Source organism: Amblyomma maculatum, chromosome 8, assembly GCF_055883805.1.
Source record: "Amblyomma maculatum isolate TAMU_Amacu chromosome 8, ASM5588380v1, whole genome shotgun sequence".
Taxonomy (NCBI): domain Eukaryota; kingdom Metazoa; phylum Arthropoda; class Arachnida; order Ixodida; family Ixodidae; genus Amblyomma; species Amblyomma maculatum.
Window position 1 is genome coordinate 50228245 of NC_139351.1, and position 27962 is coordinate 50256206.

General features: G+C 45.4%; 1 pseudogene; it reads left to right on the forward strand.

Annotated features, from left to right (window-relative positions):
* The first annotated feature begins 11803 nt into the window (after nt 1-11803).
* LOC146181138 (RAC serine/threonine-protein kinase pseudogene) overlaps nt 11804-27962 on the forward strand; it is a 37504-nt pseudogene continuing 21345 nt past the window's right edge.

The window sequence follows — 27962 nt, forward strand, 5'->3', positions numbered from 1 at the left end:
AGGGAGTAGAAGCGGAAACATGAGACGCGCCATAAACGGTTTCGCCCATATCCCCCTATTTCGGCGCAGCAAATATCGCTGCTCAACGCGATCCTCACCTGATCCCAATCTGCCATTGGAACAGATATCTTTCGCTACCATTCTGCCATTGGAATTCAACATAATACTTGGTGTAGCAATAGACTACTTCGATTTACCTTTGCTAGCAGCGTGCTAGCTGCCAGGAAATTCGCTTCTGACAGGTAATGGTATCAAGGCTACATGAGCTTCAGGCAATAGAAACCAGCCAGCCAGGCAAGACAGGTTTCATGGTGGGTGGTGATATAACCAGCTCATTCGTTACGATGTCTGAAGCGCAAAAACAGCGGGGACGTGAGAGACACACAGAACATAGCACTAACTTTCAACTAAATTTCATTGACAGCGCAGAAGCATATATGCACATAAGATAGTACATCAAAAAACAGAAAGATGACACTCATCGCATGCACATGCCATTACCGTTTCACAGATGTTTGACAGATTTTTGATCGTTTTACAGACAATTTGACAGATAAATTGATAGAATACTAACGCACTCAGCTGGTCATGCGTGCCTCTCATTACCACACGCGAGCCTTGATCTTTGTTCCTTGCCTCCACACTGCACTCACTGAACAAAGCTTGCAGGGTTTATTAGGACAAGCACGACAATGTTTTGATATGTTACCAATCCTTAGTTAAGCCACATTACGCTTGCATTCTGCACGTCTATTATTTAAACACCTGCCAGTTTGTCCTATGCATACTGAACCATAAGTGAAAAGAATACGGTATACGACCTCTTGTACATACTGTACACACTTATTTCTATGCCTGTTAGTGCATTCCTTTGAGCGACTTTGAACCGGGTTTGTTATTATTGATACTTTCGACAGCTTTCCTTAGGAAGAGAGAACCAATGTCACATTTTTCTTTAGCCCTCCCATTTTCCTGTTGCCCTCTACTACATAACGTCTTTTTCTCTTTCGCTTCCTTTCTCACTTTCTTGCCTTCTTTTATGGTAGGGTTCAGATTTCAACGGAACAAGTATGGCATATACTGCTCCTTTACTTTCCTGTCAACAAATTAATAAAGCCGCTAAAGGCAAATACGAAACCTGGCAAATAGTAGAAACAGACATGAGGGGCTGGAATATTTAGAGATATTTCTGGTGGTTTTTGTACCAAAAAAGAATATTTTATTACCGAGCGCAAACAAAGATAGGAAGATCAGAAGATCTTTATATGCGGGGCAAATAAAGGGATAAGGCTGCGCTTCAGGAGCCTGGAGCTGCAACAAATAAATATTATAAGGTTTCGCGACAATAGCGTGATCTCAAATTTTGCAGCCACTGTGATACACATGGAACAATATTAATTGAGGCATAATTGTCTACCTTTTTAAGCCTGGAACAACCTTGTAAACATTGAAATCAACATGGTGCAACGTGTTAAAGACTGCAGGAATATATCGCAAAAATTGTGCTGATTTGTTTGCTGTTTTAGGCATTGCACAATAAGTCGTACAGTACACATTGAGGATGAGTGGCTGCATGCTGTCACGCCCAGTGACCGTGATTACGAATTGGCCCAGTTACATTATAAACATATATGAAGCGACAAATGAAAATTATTGGTATACTTGCTTCGCCTTCAAAGGTATGAGGTGGCATCATTAATGGCCTCCACCGGCATCTAATCTTATAAATCCGCGTTGCTACATGCTTAATGGTTAATAGTCTAATTTGTACCTCTATTACCTCAAGCATACTTATCAGCATACGGTCACAACACCCTACATAGTGAAACCTCATAAGAGGACATTTATAAAGCATCGGATTAACCAAGCCGGTCGGACGAGCCTCTGCGGCCTAAGAACTGTGTGCCTTACTAATACACCGAGGCTCCTATAGGTTCGATTTTTATCTCACCCAACCGTCTGAAATGAGAGTCCCGAGTTGGTAGCGCTTTCTAGCGCCTTTCGATTAGGCAGTGTCATGTGTTCTCGTGAGGTCGCACGACATAAATATCACCCTGAGGCAGGCAATACCAATTATCTCCTGTCCGAGCTATACCCGTGATTTTTCTTACAGAACGAAGTTTTATACGTTATCGCACTTATATTACGTTGAGGTTACGACGTTTCAAGGAACGAAGGTTCACTGTAGCAGGCAGACACATTAGGACTGTGCTGGTCTTTATTGCTGCTGTTGTCACATTCGCGTCCAGCAGGAGTAAATAAAACTGTTTAGTTAAAATTACACTCGCCTTAGATAAAACGCATGTTCAGGAACTGGACTATTTACTGGAATTGAGCAGGCCTGAGCGATTCTTGTTTATATTTTATCTTTCATACACGTGCCAGCATCGTGATTATTGCTTCATGAAGGCGAGCAATATGATACAATTGGATGAAAAGAAAATTTGAGACGCTAAAGAAAGCAAATTCAGAAGATTAGGTAAGCAGAAATAAAGAAAACTATGAGCAATGGTTGATGACTGTAGTAGCATAATATTATTTTAAAAATCAACTAAATCACAAATCATTGATTATCATTATGCTTTGATGAACATTCGATTTACCTCTGTGTGAAACAAGCTTGCCCTTTGAACGCTAGTGTTTTTAAGACTATGTGTGCTGCATTAAGGTTATCGGAGAGCATTTCCTACACTTTCTTAAAAACTGGCTCCTGCATTATTACCTGTACAGCGGCAGGCATTAGGAAAATGCTGATCTATGATGATCTAATTAACGGTTATTTTTAAGCCCTCTTTATTGTAAAGCTCTAAAAACGTAAAACAGAATGAAAAATAGGTGAGAGAAAATCCGCATCAAATTAGAGGTCATCGCAACAAAAGCAACTGACGATAAGGAAAATGGGGCTGACACGAAACCATCAAACATTTGAGAAAGTGCAGAGAAAAAATTAGCAGACATGTCAGAAATGACAATTGAGAAAATTAGGCAGGTAGGCCCGAAAATCTAAACCATTATGAACGGAAAGACAAAGAAATCATAAAGCTATATCTAGAGATCCCAAAAACTTGAAATGCGCTAGGAGGTGGTTATCAGAAGGGAAAGTGTGCCGAAGCATTGGAAGGAAAAGTAGTCAAGAAACTAACTCATATTGAAAAAGTCTGAAACACAAAAAAGACAAGGACGCGAGAAACACAGGACAAAGCGCTTTATCCTGTGTCTGTGTCAATTATCTGTCTTCTCTGCGCCTCAGGCGCCGCCATTGTAAGCAAGCCCCACTGATTAACTTAATAAACAGACTTGCTGAACTATGTTCCTAATACATCCATCAGTATTTTTCAGCTCATTCATCAATTGTTGTTTTACTTATCGCATGTGCCTGGTACGGAAAAGAACGCTTCCTTAGCTCTATGTCCTGTGTCTCTCTGTCGTCCCTGTCCTTTTTGAGCTTCTGGCTTTGCGAAAAGGAGTAAACTCTAGCAACTAGCCCTTGAAACAGTCTTGCGGAGTCAAGAAAAGAAGACTATTGGAGTAAACACAAAAATAGGTGAAGCCAAATTGGCTAAAGAAGACAGAATGCTACTGGAGACACAAATGATGGTGAGGCATAATTCAAGCAGAAAATTAACATGTAGAGAGAGCGTAGGATAGACTTTTAACCAGTCAAACAAAAGTCAACAAAAGGAAAAGGTGTCATAGCAGAAGCAAAAATATCAAAGAAAAAGTGAATACAGTTGTTTACCTAACAACCATAAGCACGAGTTATTTTAGAAACAGTAATGAAAAAACAAATTGCGGGTATACGCAGGGTTAGGCAACAGTAAATCTCCTTGTCCTAATTCCAGGGGCAGGGCCTCGGCATACCTAGGTAGCAATGTAGGCCATTTGGTGCCTCCAACCACATACGACATGGAGCAGACTGGCACGTAGGCGTACAAACTGACGAGGGAGGATTGGACACGTATTACAGGCAGGAGTAAAAATTAAAGGCGAACAGAAATGTGAGTAAACCGTGCACGAGAACGAGGGCAAGGCTGTAGAGAAGGAAAGTCCTCTAGGGAAAGAAAGTTTTAGTAGCCGGTAAGCAGCTCTTCAATTGAAAAGGTGGGCAGACAGGCGCTTAGGTAATTAAGAACATCTTCAACAGCGTCACCGTGTGAACAGGCAGGCATAGAACGAAGAGCGAAAAGATGAAAATATGAGGGAAAGCGGGCTTGGTACGTTAGATGAGCAAAAGAACAGGGTCGATAGAAAAAGGAAGCGGAGGACGTAGCGAACAAAACAGACAGGAGAATTTCAGAGTGATCCGAGGTCCAGCTGAATGCCCAGAACCAGAGGACAGTTGGATGCATTGTGTAGCGCACAGACAGAGCGACAGTCGCGGCGACCACAAGAGGCCTCGAATTGAGCCACACAGGTAGCGCTCTCAGAAAGATTGTTGCTGGAGACACCACAATGAGCAGGGACGTAAGGTAGGAATACACAATAATTAAGGCAGATGGTTGCAAGATTGCGTTTATATTTCGGATACGGATGTCTAGTAGAAAAGGATAGACATCTGGAAGGGGACAGACGCAGTAGAATATAAGTGCAAGGGCAAGGGACAGGGAGCACGCTGAGTATAGCAACAGACTTCATGAAACGCAACAGCCTCTGCACAGAAGGCACTAGAGGCCATCTCGAGACGACACTGGGCTAAGGTACGCAGCGCGCACACGACATGAATGCAAATTAAGCAGCACCCACTGACAGGTAGGTATAGGAGCTATCTGTGAAGATATGAGGGCTGGGCGGGAAGGAATGCAAGGTGAAGTCAGAAAGAAAAGACAGGTGAAGGGAAAAGCAGAGACGAAAATTGAATCGGTGCACCATGGATTAATGCATCGGAAAGAGGAAGAATATCAGATGGTAGACAAATATGACTTCCAAAAGTTATGGGATCCGTACCGAGTAAAAGGCTGTAATCCAGACATATGTAGCCTAGCTCCAAGGCGAAAGGAGATACCCGGAGGGGCATCTGAAATCCAGCCGTGTGCGTTGCGTAGAAAGCTCCCACAACGGCCAGAAGAGTGACAAGTTGTATACAAATGACCTTCTCCCGAAAACGTGAATTAACGCGGCGAGACGACCAAGCAGGCACGTCAAAGGTAGAGGCGGGTTGTATGACCTAGAAATGAAGTCTGCGGAGAGAATGTGGGGACGCAGAATACTGCAATAAAAGAAATTAAACGAGGCGCGATATAAGAACCTCTGTCTCGTCTCGCAGGAAATATGCGGTAGAAATGAAAGGTGGTGGTAAACACGACGTCTGAAATTCTGAGTTCCTGTTTATAACACAGCGGCGGGCCTCAAAGCACACGGCGTGATTAGGCTTTTTCATTCTACCTGCGCCATGCGAAAATAGATTGCAAAATGTTCTCTCGCGAGATGGTAACACGAGAGTGCGCTGCCCAGCTTGCAATCATGTTGAGGACACCCGCACAGGGCTGCTTGAGCTCCAGGCGCTTTCTGGCTGGTATCACTACTATGCTGTCATCAGCCTATAAGCCTCTGGTAAGACGCCAGGAGGCGCTGGGAGCCCGAGGCGGTGGGATATTAAAACATTCCAAATCAAGGGAGAAATAGGGTACCCCTGAGGGTAACGAGAGTAGTGCTGGCAGACAACGTTTACCCTGTGCGCGTGCAGTTCACCCCGGTGCTTTGGGTAACGAAAGAACGAGAGGTGATGCCGGTTGGACGGGAGGTCATGGCAAAAAAGTAGAGAAGGAGAAGGTGTGCAAATTCAATCTGAAAATCGAGGGAAGGAAGAACCATATGCACGCAAGATGTGAGGAAATATTAGAGTTGCTCGCAACGCGGCTAGGTTTCACACGCCCACTTCCCAATTGTGTACACCTACACTTGTTAGGACGGTGAAGGCACCTACCGTGCAAAAACGATAATGATGACCGTTTAGTAAGAGTTCTAATAACTTATCGAGTATATAGTTTATTACTAAGGGTGGATAGGAAGTAGGAAGGGTAGATGGACGACCAGGCTTTGGCAGGAAGGCGATACGGCTCTTCTACCATGCGGAGGGAAGACTACAGAGACGAAGGGCACTGTTGAATAGGGAGTGGAAAAATGCCGAGTGGACATAAAGAGGGCTGGTCACCCCGGGCGTCATCAGCGCATCCAGACCAGGAACTGTGCACGTACCAAGTAGTTTCACGAGCAACTGAATCTCGGTATGGGAGAATAAGACATCTGGTGGTATGAAAGGGTGGTAAGGCGACTCAGCCAATTTAAGTATCAATGCAAGGAGTTGGAAAATTATCAAACTTTTAGATTGAGCATATGGCTGGCTACAGCGCATTGAAACGGTAAAGACATTGCAAGAATTTTCGCGGTTACCATTGAAACATACGGCTGTGGTTTCTTGCCTAAATGATGTATATTTGAACGTGATAAATAAAAACGTGGAGAGTAGTATCAATTCAATAATTGACACAGGCGACCTGGGTCCGGAGCAAGAGTACCGCGGACTCGGGGATGGAGGTCGTCAGAACGCCTCCTCCTGTATCCAGAGGAGGTAGAAAAATCGAGCGCGCAAGTTGACAAATATTTGCTTAAATGGTGCACCGGAAATGTTTTTACGAGTCGGAACTCAACATGCCTGCCGTGCCGCCGAGTCCTTCGCCCCCTAATTATCCACCAATAATAGGAAAGAGCAGCCTGAAAGGTGCTGTGGTATATAGACGGGTCTCAGCTGCGCCGAAAGCGCCGGCGAAAGAGGAACACCAAGGATTTAGAACTAGAACTGAAGGAATCCGCAACCCTGCCTTTGTGGCGCTATGTTAGCGTGATAACCTGTGGTGCTAAATTCGCGGCAGAACCCAAGTCTGCCCCAGCGATTCGGGGAAACAACGAAACTGGAGAAGCCGCTAAAATAAAGCATGAAGCGGCAAATCAGCTAATAGTTATGCCTCGTCTTAAAAGACCTTCGCTTTGGTTAGCGACTGGGGTCGTCCATGTTTCGTGATTTCGCAAACATTTTGGATATGACCATTGAGAATAAAAAAAGTGGCACAATCAGATCCTAAATTTCATATCTTCCTTCCCATTAAAAGAATGCCATTATTTTTTGTAAGCTGATTCAGTTTGAGACGTTAAACTTCATAAAAAAACAAAAACATAAGTTTCACCTTCAAAACAGGAAGAGAAATGGACGATATCTTGTATCTTGTTTCATCACCACGCGCCTTGCCCCAAGACACGAATGGTCAAAATAAAAAGATAAAGTACTGCATGAGGAGCACCCGAAGGCTTCTCATTTTCTTAGCAGTTCTTTCAGTATTAGTAAAATGTCTTTGGGCTCTCGAGAAGACATTTTACATTTAGATTTCTCGCTCGGAAATATTTTTATTTCAGGAAACATTGGTGAAAGTTTTGAGAGAATCGGACATAATAAAAAAAAAATGCTTCTCAGCAGTGCAGATGGCCAGGTAAAACTGCGGTGGTGAATTTCAACGTAGTGGTGAAATATGTTGATACATCAGTACAAACAAATGCAGTTCACAAAGCACATTGCAGAGTGCTGGACTAAATGTGTGGCAAGCCTTGTAAACCTTGCAAACATTTTGTGCGTGCGCGCACCAAACTGCCATTTCAATTATTAATAAGTGCAATTGTCCAGCCCTGTACGCGTTAAGATTAAAATTTTACTCTTTTCAAATTCAACGGAGTGCATGTCGGGTTGAAAGCAGCACAGAGCAATTCTAGAACATGCACGACGCATCCTCTGATCATCCTGCTATAAGGGCAAGCCCAGGACTAACTAAATCAAGACAAGCTTTTGTCGATACTCAATATCTGAAAATAGGCAAAAGCCCATGACAGACAGTCCATCTAGTGTAATATGTTGTCACTTTACACAACAATGGATTGAACTTTGGGGATAGTTAAATAATTTTATCTCCAATTAACTCGGAACCGGGTTTATTGGGAAAATGTGGAAGATGCCTTCGCCCTGCCGTGGGTATAGTCAGGCTGCTGCTGATGATGATGGCATAATTTCATCAGATGGGCTTGGTTTCCTACTCCCTTAATGTTCTGTCTCCAAGCTACCGACGTATGATTGTCCATTGTGCCACTTAGTGCGCTTGCTGCTCTCCTGTAAAGAATGTCAGCAAAATGCTAGCGCAACCTCACAGGGACCACTGTTTGACTTACCTTTCGCAACCGAAAATGTTACACTGAGAGATGCGACCACCAGGAGTAGTGCCAAAGAGACGACTGGCATCTTTCTTGGCTTATAAGCTTTCTGTAAAACAAGAATAATAGTTCAAAGCAACACAGAACGTATTTATTTTGTTAAAAACAGTGGTACCTGAACGAAGCAGGCTCAGAAGTTTACGATGCCGACTAGAAAATTGCTTTGCCCTAAAATATATTCACGTTGTTCGTTTGGTAGGTCGTGTCGCAAACACCATGGCTAGCAATATTAATTCAAACGTTTTGTCTCTCGCACCAACACGTTAGCGTCTTTCACATATAAACAATAGAAATTCCACGTTAGTTAGCATCCCTTCATTCCCTAGAATGCAGACGTTGCCGATTTCATTTTAGCTACAGCGAGTTGAACGTAGTGTGAGCATCATGTAAGATATAACAGAGCAATTCTACAGAGACATATATCACCAGCTATCGCATAATCATGCGTTTCAAAATCACTTTTTGTTTCTTAGTTCACAGCGGCTCTCCACAAGCGGCGAGCATTGCTACACAAATCCTGTCTCTAGGCCCGGCGCTTTGCTATTTTTGCGTTTTCCCGATGTATGAGAGCAGTGCGTAAGTACGAGAATAAAATATTGTTTATCACATATACTTACGACTCTTACACCACTATGTGCCTCTTCGTCGAATGACCAGAATAATTCGTCCAAGAGGAGTACATTTTTCAATAAAGGAATGATTAATTATTGCCACCCACCGAAGCGCAGTCTACGGCTATAAAGAAGCCTATACAGCCTCCTCAAAAATTTAACAGTTGACGAAAACATCGTCCTCGTCTGGAGTTGGAACCAGAGATCCCCGCCGATTACAGCGCCGCCAAAATTCCTCAAGAAATTCGTTCGGAATGCCAAGTCTCTATAGCACACCAAATACGCAACGGAGGTGATGCACGACCAATGCATCTTTCGATAGGCTTTATGAGGAGCAGCCAGCGTTCCGATTTATAGGCCATTACTATGTGCGCCTCTTGTGAGGTCTCTGAGAAAGCTCCACACTCACAACAGAATCACCTGCACCGGTATCAACTAGTACTGTCCTGTCGTATTCATCGATGAAAACATGAATATTTAGAACACTGCGCCAATAGGTTTTAATAAGCGTCACCGGAAACGTCACTGAGAAATCGGGGAGAAAGTGGTCTGTCCGCGATTAGGAGCTAGGTGACCTGCATGGAAATTCTTGAACAGGCGTGGGTTTGGCCACGCCACCTCTAGAAGGCGCCAGACATGGTTTTCGTGACGAAATGGAGAGGCTCACCCACCTAATGATACTGCCATGAACAATTCAAATATTTTTGTTCATTTTAAATTCTTCGGGAATAACACAAGGACAGCGGAGACACAACACACACAAAGCGCAATAGTTTTTGTTGTGTCTCCACTGTCCTTGATTTTATCGACCAGTATTGAAGACGAACGAATTTCATCAATTAACCCGCCAGATTTATCTACTAAACTTTGTTTGTTCTCTCCGGACAGTCGCCAGCATCCAGCCTTATCAATGTGATTGTAGCGCACAGATCGATTCTATGCTCTGTTCATGCTAGTTGTCGCGAAACGAAACTTTATCATTTGCTTTTTCGCGCAAGATGCACCGGGACGTATCTTGAAGTGTTGCAGCCATTCGCGTTTGTTTTTACAATTTTTTATGTTATGCTAGTCACCGTGTGTGGCTTTATGAAGTGTTTTGTTTTCGCCGCTTTTCTAGTGAGCATCGGCGAGTGCGACAGACCTTTGTAGTTCAATGACCGGCTAGCACGTTTACTTCTATCGCCGGAGCATGCTCCTTAGTTCTTTTGCGGACGCAAGCAGGCCAATAAATATTCAATTTCAGTGATGCTACGATTGTCTGCTCATTTGTGGCCCCGGAATTTTCACCATCACGTAACATCGGATGGAGTGTCTGAGCCCTGATATCATCACTTACTCCCGAAGATGGATACCGTTATTCAGAAATCACCTGTGTTTTTTATCCAGGCCTGAGAGCCCCCTTCTTTAGACTAGTGGATGACGATGCGGAAGACTGGCTCCACCTGTTTGAACGCGAGTGAATGTAAAACAAATTGACGCTAAGGGAAGTCTACTTTACTCTTCAATGACCTGCCCGAAGCTGGTGCGGAAATAATAACACTTTTGAAGGATTGGGAGACATTTAAGGCAAACTTCCTAATTCCTAATAAAACGTTTGCAAATAAGGGCCGAAAAGAAAAATGCCAGGCGCACCTTCAGTCTAGAAATAAAATCCGGAATGAGTCTCTCCTGTCTTATACAGAAGAGATGTAACGTGGCTTGCACGTCACTGATCCCAACATGGCCAAGGTGAACAAACTGAATTCATGATGTGCGGTGTAAAAGAAAAACATTTTGGAGGTCTCTTACGCCACCACTAAAAATAATTGCGGACTTCACCCAAGAACCAGCGACCATCGAGAAACCACTTGATGCCCGAACCCGCTGGTACAACTGGCCGCTCAGATCTTCCCCACAAACAACTATGACGCATGACCTACATGCGGAGATAAGCTGCGCTAACTTATCCACGATATCGCCTGCGAAGAATTGCGACTCCTGCCATCGTCTCCCCAAATAGCGATGTTGCGTACGTCACCCGCGACGAATTAATCGTGCAATTGGCTCTCCGTTATCGGTGATCGCAACTGAACCCGTAGACATAATCTACGGTAGTGCAGTACGTTCTTCTGCGCTCCGACGCGAGCTTCCAGTAACTTCTCGACGCGAACAGTGTATTCCTTGGACTCCGTCCGTCAAGCCTGCAAACAGCCCTCAAGGCACAGAAAGTGCAACTCGGCACCATTGAATTTGGGTTGCTTCATGGTGAAAAATGCAGATCATCGGATGACAATTGTGACGATGCCATCCCTCTTAAGCCGGTGCTCCTTATGAAGGCGCCCTCGACGACCACACGCTCAGATTTATTTATTTTGTAAAGAAGAAGTTTCAACTACGCGTACAGATCGCGGCGAAAAAGGAAGTTATTTTGCGGGCTAGCTGTCTAGAAGCTAAGCCAACATCGCTCCAGTTCTGCTCGCTACCAGTTCCCGGTACCAGTGCATGGATCCCATCTTAACACTTGGTGCAGGTCGCGGGATTCATCTTTCATTTCCTCGCCCTGGAGCCCCTCAGCCGCCGTATTCCGACCTCAATGACTGATTCTAAAACCAACACTACCGGCGCCGCTCCCTGGGACCATTCTATTCCATGCACAGGGGTGCTTTAACAGCGGGACCAGCCGATCTTCAACTGTACCTACGAAGAGGACGTGGAGAACTGGCTTGCCTCGTATGAACGTGTAAGCACCCACAATAAGTGGAATGACGTCTTGAAGGTGAACAATGTGATCTTCTCCAATGTGGGTCTCGTTCAAATCTCGCTTTGCAGAAGTCTTCGGTGGCTCTGCGGTCTGCAAGTTGCGCGTCGAGCACCGTTTGCGCGCGCGGTTGCAGCAGACAGGAGAAACATTCACTTGCGATATCGAAGATGGTTTAGATTTGTGCCATCGTGTAAATACATCGATGCCTGTAGCCGAGAAGATTCGCCACATCATGAGGGGCATCCACGAAGGCGCACTCAACAGACTCCTGGCCAAAGATCCCCAAGATCCACGCACTGTAAGTGGTGATGTCACACTATGTGAAAGCTACGACGACCTTCTTCGCCAACTCGTCGTCCTTCGACAACGTGAAGCCACGATCGCGACTGTGCTGCCACTGCCAGCTCCGCCCTTATTCAAGAAATCAGACTTCGTACGACAAGAGGTTGCACGGCAACGATCACTAATTCCAAACGTTCCGCAATCCAGCTCACACCTGGCTCCGACCATACGCCAGGTTATTCAGGAACAAGTTGCCGAACCACTTCCGCCCCATAGAAGGCGAACTATCTATGCGACTCCATTCACAGATCCGCTCACGCATGCCGACGCTGTCCCAATACTCGGACCCACAACACTATCTTAAGCGAAGTTGCTGAGAGACAACCCCCTCCTAAGCCTTTTCCATCATAGAGTTCGCCTCAGCGCTCATTCTTCAATCAGTGCCGTCTGCCACCTATTCTACGCCCTTGGCGGACATCTGACAACCGGCCGAATTGCTTTGCATGTGGTCTCCCTGTTCATGTTGGATGCCTGTACCTGTGCCGCAGTCGCCCGGCCCCGTACGTCTTTGATCAGAGGCCGGTCATCTACGCGCAGCTGGCGTCTTCTCCGTGTGCGTCACTTCAGCCCTTGTCCAACTGACCAATGCTCGCCGTTGCTCGCCGTCGCCTATGCGTCGTCGTTCGACCTATCCAAAGCTGTAAAACCACTAGACGTAGTTCCGCAGTCAAGAACTGCGCTTCGTCGACCAGTAAAGGTCCTGCTTCGCCACCGAACAATTTGATCAAACTGACCGTTGAAATATTTGTATTCTTGAGCTTGTAGATACTGGTACTGCTGTGGCGATTATTGACGTTAGACTGTGCCGCTTGCTACGAAAAGTTATTCGACCGTATTCTGGAGTTTCTTTGCGCACCGCCATTGTTCAGCACATCGAACCGCTCGGTACCTGCACGGCTCGAGTCACAATTCAGGACGTTCTCTACGTAATCAGTTTTATTGTTCTCCGTGACTGCTCTCATGACTATAGTTTAGGGGGGGACTTCTTGTGTCGCAATCGCGCCATTATTCATTGCGCTCGGCCTGAAGTAGAGCTTTATCCGCTGTACACCGCCCCGATCGCCGCTGACGTTCTTAGGGATGTCAAATGCCACCAAGCGGATGCTACTGATGTCCCGTTTTCATGTGCTGTGATTGTGCCTCTAAACTTTTCCTCCCTCCGTGAATGTACTGTTCTCTTCACCACATCTTTCCTTTACGTCTCGACACTGTCTTTCCCTGTTCTGCGCAGTCAATTGTGTAAAAAGCAGCCGCACCAAACGGGTCATTAGTAACGATTTGTTCTATCCACTCACTTTGCAACGTAACGAGTGCGGTGAGCATGCTGACCTGTTCAATCAGAACATGTTGTTTCCGTTCCGCTGCTTCTCTGGCAACACCTACCGACGTGCACACCGATGCCAGCAACGCAAGCCTTGGCGCTGTTCGTGCCCAAAGAAAATCCGGTGTTGATGAATACGTTGTGGCGTACGCAAGTCAAATGCTGACCAATGCCGATACCAACTACTCGGTGACAGAAAAGGAATACTTGGAAATTGTTTGGGTGCTCCAGAAATTTCGCTCATTCTAGTATGGGTGTCCAGTCGATGCTGTTACAGACCCCCATGCTTTGTTTTAGTTGTCTCCACTAAAAGACCCTACTGGCCGTCTTCGCTTAGACTACACAATTATGATACCCGAGTCTTTGATCGTACAGGGTGCAAGCATTCCGACGCTGACGCTTTGTCTCGCTCGCCGGTGCCTCCTGACACTCCATTGACCTCTGCCTCAAGCTCCGCCCTGACTTCTCTGTTCATCGACGATATTTCATCAGGACAGCGCAAGCATCCGCGGCTAACGTCACTAGTCGATCTTCTTACGAACTCGTCACTTTCACCGGCTCCTCGCTCCCTCCGTCGTCAAGCGCAGCATTTCGCCCTTCGTTCCCGGCTCCTCTATCGACGCAATTATATGCCAGATAGCCGTAAGTGGCGGCTAGTCGTACCTCGCCACCTCCGTAGTGATATTTCTGAATCTTACAATAACGATCCTCAGTGCGGCCATATGGCTGTATAAGAATTTTGAACGGTTGCGCCAGAGCTTTTACTGACGCGGTATGTATACCTTCGTCAGTACGTATGTGGGTTCGTGCATCAATTGCCTGCGTCGCAAGCCTCCTCCTATCCAACAGCTGTCTCCACTACAGCATCTTCTGTGCCCATACCGACAATTCGATCGTGTTGGCATCGATTTGTATGGACCTCTGCCATAAACACCTGCAGCGAATCGTTGGATCATTGCGACCGTCGATCACCTTACTCGCTATGCGGAGACAGCAGCACTTCAGGATGCCATTGGACCCAATATCACGTCCTTTCTTCTTCATCATTTCATTCGGCGGCACAAGGCCCTTCTGGAACTTCTCAGTGATCGAGGCAAATCTTTCCTATCTAAGGTTGTCGAAGCGCTCCTACGCGAATGTCTGACCGTCCACCAAACAGCCAGCGCGTACCACCCTCAAACGAACGGCCTCACCGAGCGCTTCGGCCGCACACTCGGTGACATGATGTCCAAGTACATCGTATCCGACCACTCAGATTGGGACAAGAATCTCCAATTTATAACCTATGCCTACAACACCGCCGCTGAAGCAACTACCAGATTCTCGCCATTTTTTCTGCTGTATGGGCATGAACCTTCGTCTCCACTCGACAGCATCCTCCCCTACCGTCCTGATATCTAAGGGTTCATATCACTTTCAGCAGATGCCAGGCACACTTAAGAATGCCGCAAGCTGGATCGCTCACTTAATTCGGGCGAGTGAGCCCAGAAGAAAGCGCACAACGACAGCAGCCACTGTGTCCACCAATTCTCTCCTGGTGCTCGCGTTTGGCACTGTGTCCCATCGACACCGCCAGGTCTGACCAGTAAGTTTACTGCCAAGTTTGGTTTGGTTTGGTAAAACTTTATTTCCCACAGTAAGGGTTCAAATCTATCTAGTGCTCCAACAGACGTCTCCCGTCAATTGCCTAAATGAACCGCTAGCCGCTTCCTCCGACCTTCTACGCCGTGGGCGTGAGATTGTTCACGTCGACCGTTTGAAGCCTTATTACGATCGCTATCCTTGAGTCGCCAGGATCGCTCCTTTTTTCTGCGGGGGCCAGATTATAAAGGAGTTCCGATTAAGCGGACAGACAGCCGAGAAAGAAGAAGAGGAAGTTCTTTTGCGGACCAGCTGATTCCAAGTTAAGCGATTACAAATTCTAACTGTTCAGACGTACCTAAGGATACATGAATCAGTTTCACCGATATATGTCTATTTTTTGTTGTCCACCAACCTCCTTTTTCGATGTCCATTGGCCCATATTTCACACCCCGCAGGTAAATGCAGTCAAATATTTTCTAGACCCATTACATTTTTCCCTTCCTGGTATTCTACCCATACAAACCAGCGGGTCGTCAATTGAACTTGTCGTTGATGACATATTCCCGAACAATGCTAAAGACTTATCATCAATAATTCTAAACAGAATATTAGAAGATCATTTAAGAAGCCTTTCTGCTAGTTTAGTAATAGCTACTGACGTGTCTGAAGGTAATGAAAATGTGGGTGTGGGTATATATTGTCCGCATTTAGACTGGTCTTTTCTTGTGCGACCTCTGGACTTTACCCCAATTTTGAAGCAGAGTTTCTGGCGGTGGTACCCGCTTTACGGAAATTAGACTCCTTTTTTTCTAAAGTGGCTATAAATTTCGACTCGTTATCCTTGTGTTCATTCCTCTCTTCCTCAGTGAATTCTGCAATAGTAAAAATCTTTTTCTTCCTAATTCATCAACATTTGAAACTTGTACATAATATATATATATATATATATATATATTGTTAAGCGGGAATTGAGGCACTAGTAGCGGGCACTAGCGAGCAGAACTGAAGCGAAGGTTGTTGTTTAACAATATATATATATATATATATATATATATATATATATATATATATATATATATATATATATATATATATATATATATATAGGGGGGTTTTACTGTGTTTTAACCGGGATAATCGCCCTCTCTGAACAGCAAAGCTAATCATACAAGAACACAGCCAGTCTAGGTACACACAAGCGAGCTCGAGCAGCGCAGCAACACTTCGTCACTCTCATCCTCGTCTTCGTGATATCATCACATAGTTCACTATAATTTCCTCCAGAGCGAAGAGGAGCCACCCTGGCGACCTGTGGTGAGGGCAAGAGGAGCGGATCGTAGTACATTTTTGGGCGGCTCACATGCACAGTTTCGCGGCCGCGACGACGCATGTGGCGTCTGATCTTTGTCGTGATGATGATTTTGACGGCCTTGAGATTCCGATTTAAAACGCCGGGTCAACAGGTGACATTCCTACGCATGTTTGGCAACGTCTGAAAGGGGAGTCCACTTTGAGGATTCGGGACGATATGGTAAAATAGTGTCCATCGTGAACGACACGTCACGCCCGTAAAGGAGGAAGAAAGGGCTAACTTTAGTGCTTGACTGCGTGGCGGTATTATGTGCGTATGTCACAAAAGGAAGAACAGCGTCCCATTTGAACTGATCAGCGGCAACGTACATTGTGAGTATAATTCAGAGAGTACGATTGAAGGGCTCAGTCAGCCTTTAGTTTGAGGGTGGTAGGCTGTTGTGGTACGATGTATGATACGACATTCGGTCAGTAGAGCTTCAACGACGTCGGAAAGGAAGACGCGTTTTTGGTCACTCAGCAGCTCTCGCGGCGGGTCGTGGCGAAGAACAAAATGATGTAGCAAGAACAGGGCAACTTCACGGGCAGTAGCGGCGGGTAAAGCGGCGGTCTCGGCATACCGGGTGAGGTGGTCGATGCCGACGATAATACACCGGTTCTCAGAGACCGTGCTGAGAAGTGGCCCATAAAGGTCAACGCCAACGCAATCAAAGGGACGGGCCGGGCATGGAAGTGGTTGTAAGGGGCCAGAAGCACGAGGTGTGGATGACTTCCGGCGCTGACAGGCGATGCATGAGCGCACGTATTTGCGAATATAGCCGTGCATGCCGCGCCAATAGTAGCGTTGAGAAATTCTCTGAAACGTCTTCACTACACCAGGATGGGCACACTGAGGGTTGGCATGGAAAGAGGCGCAAATTTCTTGTCGTAAATGGCGGGAAATGACGGGAAGCCATCGTCGACCACCGGGCATATAGTTAACGGAAGCAGAGAAGTGCGCCTCGTATTGGGAAGTGTAGCGCTTGACGGCGTAAAGTCCGAGAAGGCGCAGCAATGGGAGAAGTAGACACGATGTCGATTAAACATGCGAGCCACGGGTCTTTTCGCTGCTCTGCTGGCATATCAGCGATGGTTAGAGATGAGAGGGTGGAACCAGTCGTCGAGGAGCAAGCAGCGTCGCTGGATATGGGAGAACGAGACAGAGCTTCGGCATGTATGTGTTTACGGCCACAGCGATATTTAACGCGAATGTCAAATTCCTGAAGGCGAAGGGCCAATTGTGCGAGGCGGCCGGACGGGTCTTTAAGGGAGGACAGCCGACATAACGTGTGGTGGTCCGTGACGACGTGAAACGGGCAACCGTACAGGTAGGGTCGGAATTTTGCTAGTGCCCACACAATGGCCACACACTCCTTTTCCATAACTGAGTAGTTGCATTCAGCTTTAGAGAAGACCGACTCGCGTACGCGACGACGTATTCGTGAAGGTCGTTTTCCCGTTGAGCCAAGACCGCTACGAGGCCAACGCCACTCGCATCAGTTTGGACTTCGGTGGATGCTGTGGAGTCGTAGTAACGAATGAACCACGCAGTTAAGTCACTCTCTCCATAGAGCAGCTTCGTCAGGGGTGCAATTAGAAAAGCGAAATTCTGCACGATGCGCCGAAAATATCAGCATAGACCTATGAAGTTTCAAAGTTGCTTGAGCGAGACCGGCTTGGGAAACTCCGCCAGTACGCGCAGCTTGGCCAGATCAGGGCGAACACCTTCCTTAGAGGTGATGTGCCCCAAAATGGTCAACCCCTGGGCACCGAAGTGATACTTCTTGAGATTCAGTTGTAGGCCGGCGTCAGTAAGACAAACCAAAACTTGCCGCAAATGCTCTAGGTGCGTTGCGAAGTCGGTGGAAAAGACAACAATGTCGTCCAGGTAGCAGAGGCAGATATGCCACTGGAACTTCCTCAAAATGTTATCCATCATCCTCTCGAATGTGGCGGGCGCATTGCATAAACCGAAGGGCATCACATTAAATTCATAGAGGCCATCCCGGGTCACAAATGCGGGCTTAGTCCGATCTTCGAAGAGGAATTAAAACTAGTTGCGACGCATCAAAGGGCAGTCTCCCTGTAGCATTATTCCAAGGATACAAGGGTGAATAGAGGTCTGTTCTATGCGCATCTTGTGTCTTAACGCAATCTGAGAACTACGCGCGAATAGAAAAAAGAGGCACTGGGGATTTGTTTGGGCTGCGAAGGCTACCACCAATTTGTGTGCGTTCTAATAGTGCAAATAAAAATTGACCACAATCCGCTGATAGCGATCGCGCAAAAAAGACATCTCTGATATGCCACTGCGACTCCTACTATTCATTTTGCGTTTGCTCAAATACGACTCACATTATGTTTAGGGAAGCAACTTGTTCTCGCTGGAATGTCTTGTGCAATGGCACATCAGACTGACGACAAAGTTGGCAGAACATATGACGAGTTTGTTTGCTGTGCAGTGCTTAGGCTATGTGGTGGCCTAATCACACTTTGTAATAACTGAGAATGAATATCAAGGTTGAATTTAGGTACAAAAGTGCACTTAATATCGCCTCTAGGTAGCTCTTCTGGTTCCAAATTACCAACCTGAAAACAAGCTTGTCGTACTCTTTGCGTATGCTGTAATTGTCACTGAAGATGTCGTGCACAGTGATTTTTGGGAAAAGGAGAGTATGTGCTATCTTCTGCACAAGCACTCGACTGTCAGTGTTAAAACAACTGCGAATTCCAAACACGTTTTTCTCACTTTTGCTATGTGATGGCACTCTAGAACAAGATTCACCAATGATGTCTTGCTGGCCCGCCTTAAACGCCTGCAAACTACGATGGAAGATACGTATATGACAACGAATTCCCGTAGACTTACTGAATCTTGTGGTATGTGTCGACAAGCTCTTATTAAGTTTATTACAGAACTTTTGCGCAAGCGACCTATCAAGGGTACTATCAGTAGGTACACGGAAAGAATGCCCCGGTAGCTCCCTGAGCTTACAGATTGCGCTATGCAGTGATGCAAAGTTGAAACTGCGTCAGCAAATACTAATAGAGAAGCTATTCTTACTACTACGTCTTTGGCAGCTTGTCGTGTGGCAAGCTAAAAAATCTCTTTTCTTGCACTGCGTCCCCTGCAAGCCTATGACCCTTCGGGCCAACTTTGCAATCGATGATGACACGAGCCTGTATTGGTCAGATAAGTTCGGTGCAAAACTAGCACCTTGTAGATTTAGATGGTTGGCCAGTGTGACAGAGAACTTTAACTTAACCTCGTTTCTAACTTTCGCTCATAAACGCAGGATAGTCCTGATGCAGAAATCCCAACTGTGAAATGGCCGCGTCTTACCGGCAAGCAAAAAGGCACAATGTATCCAATGAGAGATTTTTCCGTCGCTCGTGCTTACAGGGTAGAATGAGCTCCTTAGCTTTTATACAAGTGCAGCCATCAAGCTAAACAATAACCCTTTGGAAATATCACACATAACATGGAATGAACTTTAATATTAGCAATGCTTTTGCTATAACAAACCGCCGTTGCTTGGTGCACTCCTGCTCTATAGTTAGCGCTGCCTTGTTAAAAGTATAAAATAAATACCTATCAGTTGTAGCAATGAACAATATCTTTTGGAAAACGACGACCTGTCTATACTTACATTTATTTTTTATTGTTAGTTTCAATCGCTTCTACTCTTCGACTTATGTAAACAGTTGACTGCAGCATGCAGAAAAAACGTGCTTACTTGGTTGTTTTAACAGATGTTGCGAAATCGCTGAATCAAAGAACGCTGCTTTGTTTTAGTTTAGTTTTCATAAATGTGGCTGCAAAACTTTGACGCTCATTCGTAGCAACAACCAAGATAAGGGCAATGTAAGTGTTTAGAAACTTGAGGTCTTTTAATGACGGAGAGGGTATTTATTACTTAATCCTTACAAAAACTTTTACGTCCTCGTCACGGTATGCATCGTACAACTAAGAGCAAATCACTATACATAGACCTAAAGTTAATGTTTTAAATTTCCGCCGCATATTTGAGAAATATTAAGCAATTAAAAAAATATAACACAACATAGATTCCAACACAGTCTCAATTCTAAACTGGCACACGAAAGTTGGAAGCAAGGAAAAAAATGAACTTTCTTCGAATGTGAGCCGGCCGAAAAGCAAGAATATTGAGAATAAGAACGGCAATGAAATGGAACCAATACTTATTTTGCCCCGAATGTAGACTCGCTAATTCCTAATATTTGTAGATAAACTACCTTCTGGTCCCTCTGAAACTCATACGCTCTCTTTACTTCGCTCAATTTTATTCGAAAGGTAACACTTTCTGAAGGAGTGTGTGACCAAGAGTTGTGGATGTCATCCGAAGAAAAGGCTAACCGACTTGCTGCTTTTTCAAGCGACGCACTCATCATGCGGCTGGTTGGCGTTATATCACGCATTTAACGAACAAGTATGCAGAAAATATTTTAGTGGATTCTTAGGATGCTTGTTGATGCTCGCATCAGCGGCAATCTTTAATGATGCCGTCGTCAGTAGAGAAACCTTTTAGAAAATAAAAAATTATAGGCACGTCGGCAATTCTTCTGAGCACCTTTCCTACCTTGTTCATCTCACTCTTGAAGGTCTCGACTTTGTGGATATGTAACAGGAAGGGCTGGGTATGGGCCAAATAGGTTTTGCTCTAAGACAGGGCGCGACGCACAAGCTGTTTTTTTCTTCTGCGAGCAGCTGGATCATTCGGCTCTCCGAGCAGCACTAGAAGCCACTTTTTGCAAGTATCAACTTGTTTGCTCTTTCTAGGTTTCACTTCGCTCGCTCTTTAAATAAAATATTGCGCGGAACGAATAATTGAATCCTTCCGGTTGGAGTCACGCGTTTATAGACATTTACCTAATACTCGATATTCGTGCGGTCAGTGCCAAAAAGGCGCCAGGGACGCTATTACCTCGAAACGTGCCCTATTGTCGCTCCGTGATTCCCCGGCCGTTGTGAAGGGGGAGGTCTCGGTCAGACGAACACGGCGGAGCTGTGTAGTGCTGAGTGTGCACCCCGCGATTTCATCAATATCTTGTTCGTGCCCCTATAATATGACAACAGGATGATGCTGTAATAACTGCCTCGAAAATCATTGGAAACTTCTACCAATAATCTTGCGTTAGTTCAAAAATCCCTGTTTACTTGTAAATCGCAGGTTCACCTTTTTTTTACTATTGTGTTGTTGCGAGAGCTACGCTGGTCAGTCTCACCATTTCGCCGCGAAAAAAAAAGCAAAGGAACAAGAAAAAGGTGAAACAAAAAAGAAGACATAACTCGGTAGATGGTAGAAGCAAACGACAAAAGCGAGTTGTAAGGACAGAAGGTTCGTTCAAACGTTTTGACTGCAGTGTGACCCGGAGTTCGGCATAGAGATGTCAGACCACTACAAGTTATCTACACCGGAATGAGAATGGTCCACGACAATAGGCAATTGGTGCTCATACGTTAAGTAATTCCCCTATGGCATTAATAAAGCTGAAACCATAGAGTAAAAATACCGTGTGCAAAAGCCATTTCTTCACTTTCAAGCCGAACCTAAGCGTAGCCATGCAGATTGCTCTGGCGTAGCTCCAGGTTCAAGTAGAAGCTAAACCACAGTAAATTGTTTATGCGGAGATCATTTTTCTTGACGCTGCAGAAACCTTTGACAGAGTGCTTCAAAGTTCCATTTTGAACAGATTGTAGGGTGTGGACATACAATGCCATATGCGAACGTTCATTTACTCGTTTGTCAGCTGCCGTATCGCTCGAGTGCGGTTCGATTACGGTTAGGGAGTCTCATAGGCACCGAAATGGCTGTATTATGAAGTGTGCCTCAAGACAGTGTTCTTTCTCCCCGCTCTTTAGCGTCGCAGTGCTAGCCTTCCCGATTAATTGCGAAAAAATTGCAGGCAAGTACATATGGTAATATATGCTGACGACATTTGGATTACTGCCTACCAAAAAAATCGCTTAGCCTGCATACCTTGACAGGCTCTAATTTCGGTACAAGCTTACCTTGAAGCTGTGGGATTGTCTCTGTCAGTGGAAAAAGCCGTCTTTGTTCTGTTTTTAGGTGTAGGAAGATGGCATGCGCGGTTAAATGTAGGCCTTGGTCGCTCTTCCATTAGGCATTTCAATCACATTTGTTTTCCAGTTGACATCATTGACTCCCGTGTACAGTGGCGAAAAGCTGTCGACGTGATTGTTTCATCTCTATGTTCGCATCTCAATGTGGTTCGTATAATGGCAAGTGAGCAATGGGGAAACCATCCTTCTTTAATGATCAAATTTCATGAAGCACTGGTGAGTCGCAAGATGCATAAATTACCTTTAATTTTCTTCTCGGCATCACAACTTACACATCTTGACGCTTTCCATGGACAGTGCCTAAGAAATGCGATTGGAGTTTCTCAGGCGGCCGAGAACAATGCAGTACTTCATGAGTCACTATCGAAACCTCTAAGCCTTGTCTCTTCACAGAGATGACTAATGCAACTTGGCCCCCTTGGCGAGAAGGTAGCTGGGCAATCCCTTCTCCAGCGGATTCGTTAGAGATCTGAGAAGCGAGCCTACTTGGCACTTAATACACTTACTTCTCCAGGCATTAAGGTTCACCGGAACCTTAATGCCCTTAACCCCTTAATGAACCTTAATGTTGGCGCCCCCTGGACTGGGGGCGCCAACCGCTCGTCAGCCTCGGTTGAAGAGGCGAAGAAAAAGATCCCCGAGCAGTTAATAAAGTTCACTCACTCACTCACTCACTCACTCACTCACTCACTCACTCACTCACTCACTCACAGGAAAAAGAAGACGGTTGAAACCACCCTGCTCATTTCCGACCCTCGCTGCATGGTCACGATTCCCCGTGTGAGCGCAAAATGCAGTTCTCCTTTCGCGGCAATGCGTTCGCTTGTACTTCAACATTTGGAAAGATTGCATGCTCCGTCATCTTTACATTTTCCCTGGTGGTTCTGTAGACAAGGTCAAAAACCTAGCTCAGTGGCTTTTTACGTCACTTCTGTGGACTATACGTGGTCTGCACGTTTTCCTGAAGTCGTATCCTCCACACGGCCGAAAGTGTTGCTATTGGCGTGGCCTGGCTCAACCTGTTGTCATCCTAACAGATTGAAAATCTGTCCTTCAAAAGTTAGAGCATGGATTCTCTACTGAGGCCTTATCTATAAACTCTATAAGCATGGTGCAGAATCTGCACAGCAGAGCCTTTATTTTACACATCTAATCGGTGCCCTCGCACATTGGTGCCAGAGGCAACGAGGCGCCAGACAGTCTCGCCCATAAAGCTCTGCTAGATACTTCCTCAAAATAGTGCAAAGAGGCTGTACAAAAGTGTCCAGAGAAGCTGTACTAAAATATTTTAGTACCCCGTGGAGTGCGCCCCACAAGCCATATGTGACCACGGGACTGAGAAGACATCAGGCCACTCTACTACATTGAATTCGCACGAGCTCTGCTCGTACTCCTGCCTGAATGCATAATACGGGCATAGCATTGTCTCCGCTATGTTCTATATGCGGTTTGTGCGGGGATAGACAACAGTATAATATGTGTTGTCCAGAGTACAACTTAGAAAGGTGTCTGTTGATCGCATCCGTCAAGAAGACAAGGACCCGTCAAAGCACACTTCAGGATATTGTCTACCCTAGTGGAAACCAGACTTGCAAAAGGAAGGCTTCACGCCTTTTGCAATTTCTGTAGGACACTGATCTTGGCTCTAGATGGTTTAAGCTGGAATAGACTATGTTCTACTATAGGTGAATGTGTGCAAAGATGGCGACTCTGAAGTAGATTATGTTATACTGCTAGTGAATGTGTGTATAGATGGGGACAGCTGAAAGGACTGCATTCACGGTGAGCGAATGTGTGCATAGATATTGACTTCTGGAGAGGACTATGGTATACAATGAGTGAATGTGCGCATAAATGGTTACTGCTGGAATAGAATATGTATTGTTATAAGTGACTGTGCGCATAGTGGGGTAGATAACTCATAAGTGGCACTACGGTGGAGCAATTACCGGCAGAATAAGCAGGGCTAATCTCCACTTGTATCATGAAACACAACTAAACTCATTCGAAAGTAATTTAGCCACGCACGAATACTCGATAAAATATCCTGAAAAGTATAGCGAATAGGGAGCTTGATATACTCGCTAAAAGACGTTACCACTCCAAAAAACTATTTTGTAGTCATGTAGCGGTGCTCATCAGTACGAGAATGAGTTTTTTCTCCTCTATTAGAAATGTGTAGCAAAATATCAGATTTTGCTAAATAGTGAACTTCGTTTGTTGACGATCACTTTTTTATCTCCAAGCAACTCATTGGAAACCCAGAATAGCCTAGGCAGCCTGTAACCTGCCCTTTAAGGTAACTCACCTGCGTGTCATTGCGGATGCGTTATAGTTCCTTTGTCAATTTATGCAGTGCTTATATGGGACTGCCCACATGTGGAGAACGTGGGTAGTCCCATATAAGCCTGGAGGCTGAAACGTGGAGGCTAGCCAAGAGAGTTCTACTTAAGTTGAGGACAACCCAGAGGGCTATGGAACGAAAAATGGTAGGGCTAACATTAAGAGATAGAAAGCGTGCAGAGTGGGTCAGAGAAATAACTCAAGTTACCGACATTCTAGTGGAAATTAAGAAGAAGAAATGGGCATGGGCAGGACATGTAGTGCGAAGAGAGGATAACCGATGGTCGCTGAGGGTAACAAACTGGATTCCAAGGGAAGGAAAGCGTAGCAGGGAGCGGCAGAAAGTTAGGTGGGCGGATGAGATAAAGAAGTTCGCAGGGGTCAAGTGGATGCAGCTAGCACAAAACCGGGTTAAGTGGAGAAATATGGGAGAGGCCTTCGCCCTGCAGTGGGTATAATCAGGCTGATGATGATGATGATGACATGTGGAGATTACCGGCCGCTAAATAGTGTCGCTGTGCCCGACCGCTACCCTGTGCCACACATTCACAGGATAACGACCCACTTGAAAATTGGTACAATATTTCCCGAACTAGGCCTAGTAAGGAAATACTACCCTTACCCGTGGCCTCAAAGGACATCGCATATCCCGTCATCAGAACACCTTTCGGCCTCTTCGAATTTCTTTGAATGCCTTTCGAACTTCAAAATGCCATGCAGACGTTTCAGCGGTTATTGGATGGCGCCTTACCTGGTCTAGAATTTTGCCCAGTCTACATTGACGATCTTCGCATTGCTAGCTCCACTCCATCTGAGTATGCGCATTGTGTTCCGACGCTTCTGGCCATTTATTGTTGTCAACACAGCAAAATGGACGCTGCTCAGGCGTGGGAACGAAGAATGCGTGCGCTGCCACGGCGAAGGCTGGTGCCGCTGCGTCGCAAATAGCCGCTTGTCTAACACTACTAGAAAGAAATTAAGTTTTTTATAAACTGTTAGAGAGAAAGAACGTAATTTCTAGTTTGAAATACCCTCGGTCTGGTCGCAATATGTTTTAATCACATTCCTCAAAAGCATAGAGAACATTCCAAAATTACTCCATCGGAACAAGCATTTAAACACGTGATGTTAAGCCAACTTTGCAAATATATTCGAAGCAGGTCATGGGAGTTATACATGTGCTTAACAGCGTTCGGAAAAAAAAATAATTTCCTTGAAGAGCAGCAGAAGCCAGTTAACAATACTTTTATTAAAAGTGTTTCGGGGAAGAGCACGCATTCAAGTTTTTTTTTCTTTGTGTAAAGCGAAAAAAAATCATTGATACTTATTTCCAGCCCCTAATTGGGGGGTTGCAATGTTTAAACATTCTTCAATATTTTCTCTTTTAAGTCTTTACCAGCAAATGTTAGGTCCGAACTAGTTAAACAGCTGCCACAACAAGTACACGACTTGTAGTAAAACGTTGGGCAGCGCGTGCAATGTTATTGAATTTAAATACACTTCAATCCAGAACATCTGAGAAAGCTACATTTTTTTCTCTTCCAGGAGGAGAGGTGAAGTGAATGCAGCTAGCACAAGACCGGATGAATTGGAGGAATATGGGAGAGGGCTTTGCCTGTCATGAAATCGGCGCACGTTTTGGTTGATTCAGTGCGGCGGGAAGCAAGACTACCTAGTCTGCTTAGAACATTCCAGAACATCGGAGAAATGTCTCCTTTTCCGGGCGAGGAGATCACATAGCCTTGCGGGCATCCACGTTACTCTCTTCACTCGGCGACAATTATCACTTTTCCAGGGGAGAAGCAGCTCGTCCTCTCCAGAACGTTACGCCGAAGTTGGTCAATGACGCGCATCTCGACGTGGAGTGGAGAAGATGCTTATACAGTGAGAGTTACGTGTATGCGGGCGCCTGTCTGGGTATGTTGTAAGAGACAGCCGGGGTGCGTCTTACTTATTGAGGTCGTGTCGCTTCGGCAAGCTGGCCAAGGTTGCAGTCAATTTTGCGGCGAATGTTACAGTGATTTTTGAAGTGCAAATGCTGGGCTCCCAGGTTTAACCCGCTGTTTGGCGAGCGCAATGATCTCCAGGAGAGGGACCCCCGTCTGCTGGACCGCCACATCGTGACTCTCCAGATGTCGGTCTGCAAAAGTGCCCGGTGAAAAATTTGGTGTTTTTTCTGACTTTTTCGTGCATCGTATATACTGTTTTATATACTCTCTTTGAAAGCCTCTTATTCGCATGCATTTCATTGTCTTTCTGTAAACCTCTTGGCTGTGTATGCTTACTAGTATAAATTCCTCTGTATCCTCTCTAGCTTTATAACATGTGTTTGTCTTTGTTGATTATCACTCCGACCCTTACTCTGGCTTGAACGGCTGAATATGCTGGGCACCAAATGGCCACCTCCTTCATTCAGTACTGCTAGCTGAGCTCTGGCTAGTCGAGAACTTCTCTTTTGAGACTGGCACGTCTACCCCGCCCCCCCCCCCCCCCCCCCCCCCCCCCAGACTGAGATGGTGTCTGGGGCTGTGTTCGCTACAATAGTGGCGCATCAGTGATAAATTGTAGTTATTAATAGGTTATACCTTTCCTGCAGTGGGTATAGTCCATATGATGAGGGTGATTATTATTATTATAACAAATTGCAATGGCTTCTCCCATGTTGCATCTGCCTTCGTGAACAGTGCAGCATTGCTTACCTGCGATATCTCACCCCCCCCCCCCCCCCCTCAAAAAAAAAAAAAAATCCTGCCCATTCTGATGCGCGAATGCTCAGCCGAAGTGGATCCACATGTCTAACCCGTCATCTCCACGTTCTCAGCTAAAATCAAGAAAGCAAAATCTCGGCTAGGCTAAAGGAAAATATATTTTTGGTAAGGAGTTGATGCCACCCGGATTTGGCTGGTCGAGTTCATCTGTGAATCACTTTTTAGCTTCAACAGATTTACCTCACCTTTTGTTCAAAACATAATCCATACGTAATTATTCTCCAAGGCACTTTGCCTACAAGTGAAACAAGATTTTCATTTGCAAAAGTATCTGTCATTTCAATAAGATCGCCTTTCAAGAGTTGGAAGTTTACTATTACTAGTTGCTTCAAACTTAGGCCACGGGGCTAAAATTTTATTTCAGTTTCCTGCTTTAGAATGTGAGCTATTGAATTTAGACTGAAAATCCAGGGTACTGTTAGTCTGTTAAAGTAGGGTTATTCAACTTGTGGTTGTCAGGATACCTTACAACCTTATCTCGTGCTAGTTAATTGCCAGAACAGTGTTCTTTTGGCTGGAGACTATAATTCAGAACATGTGTCATGGG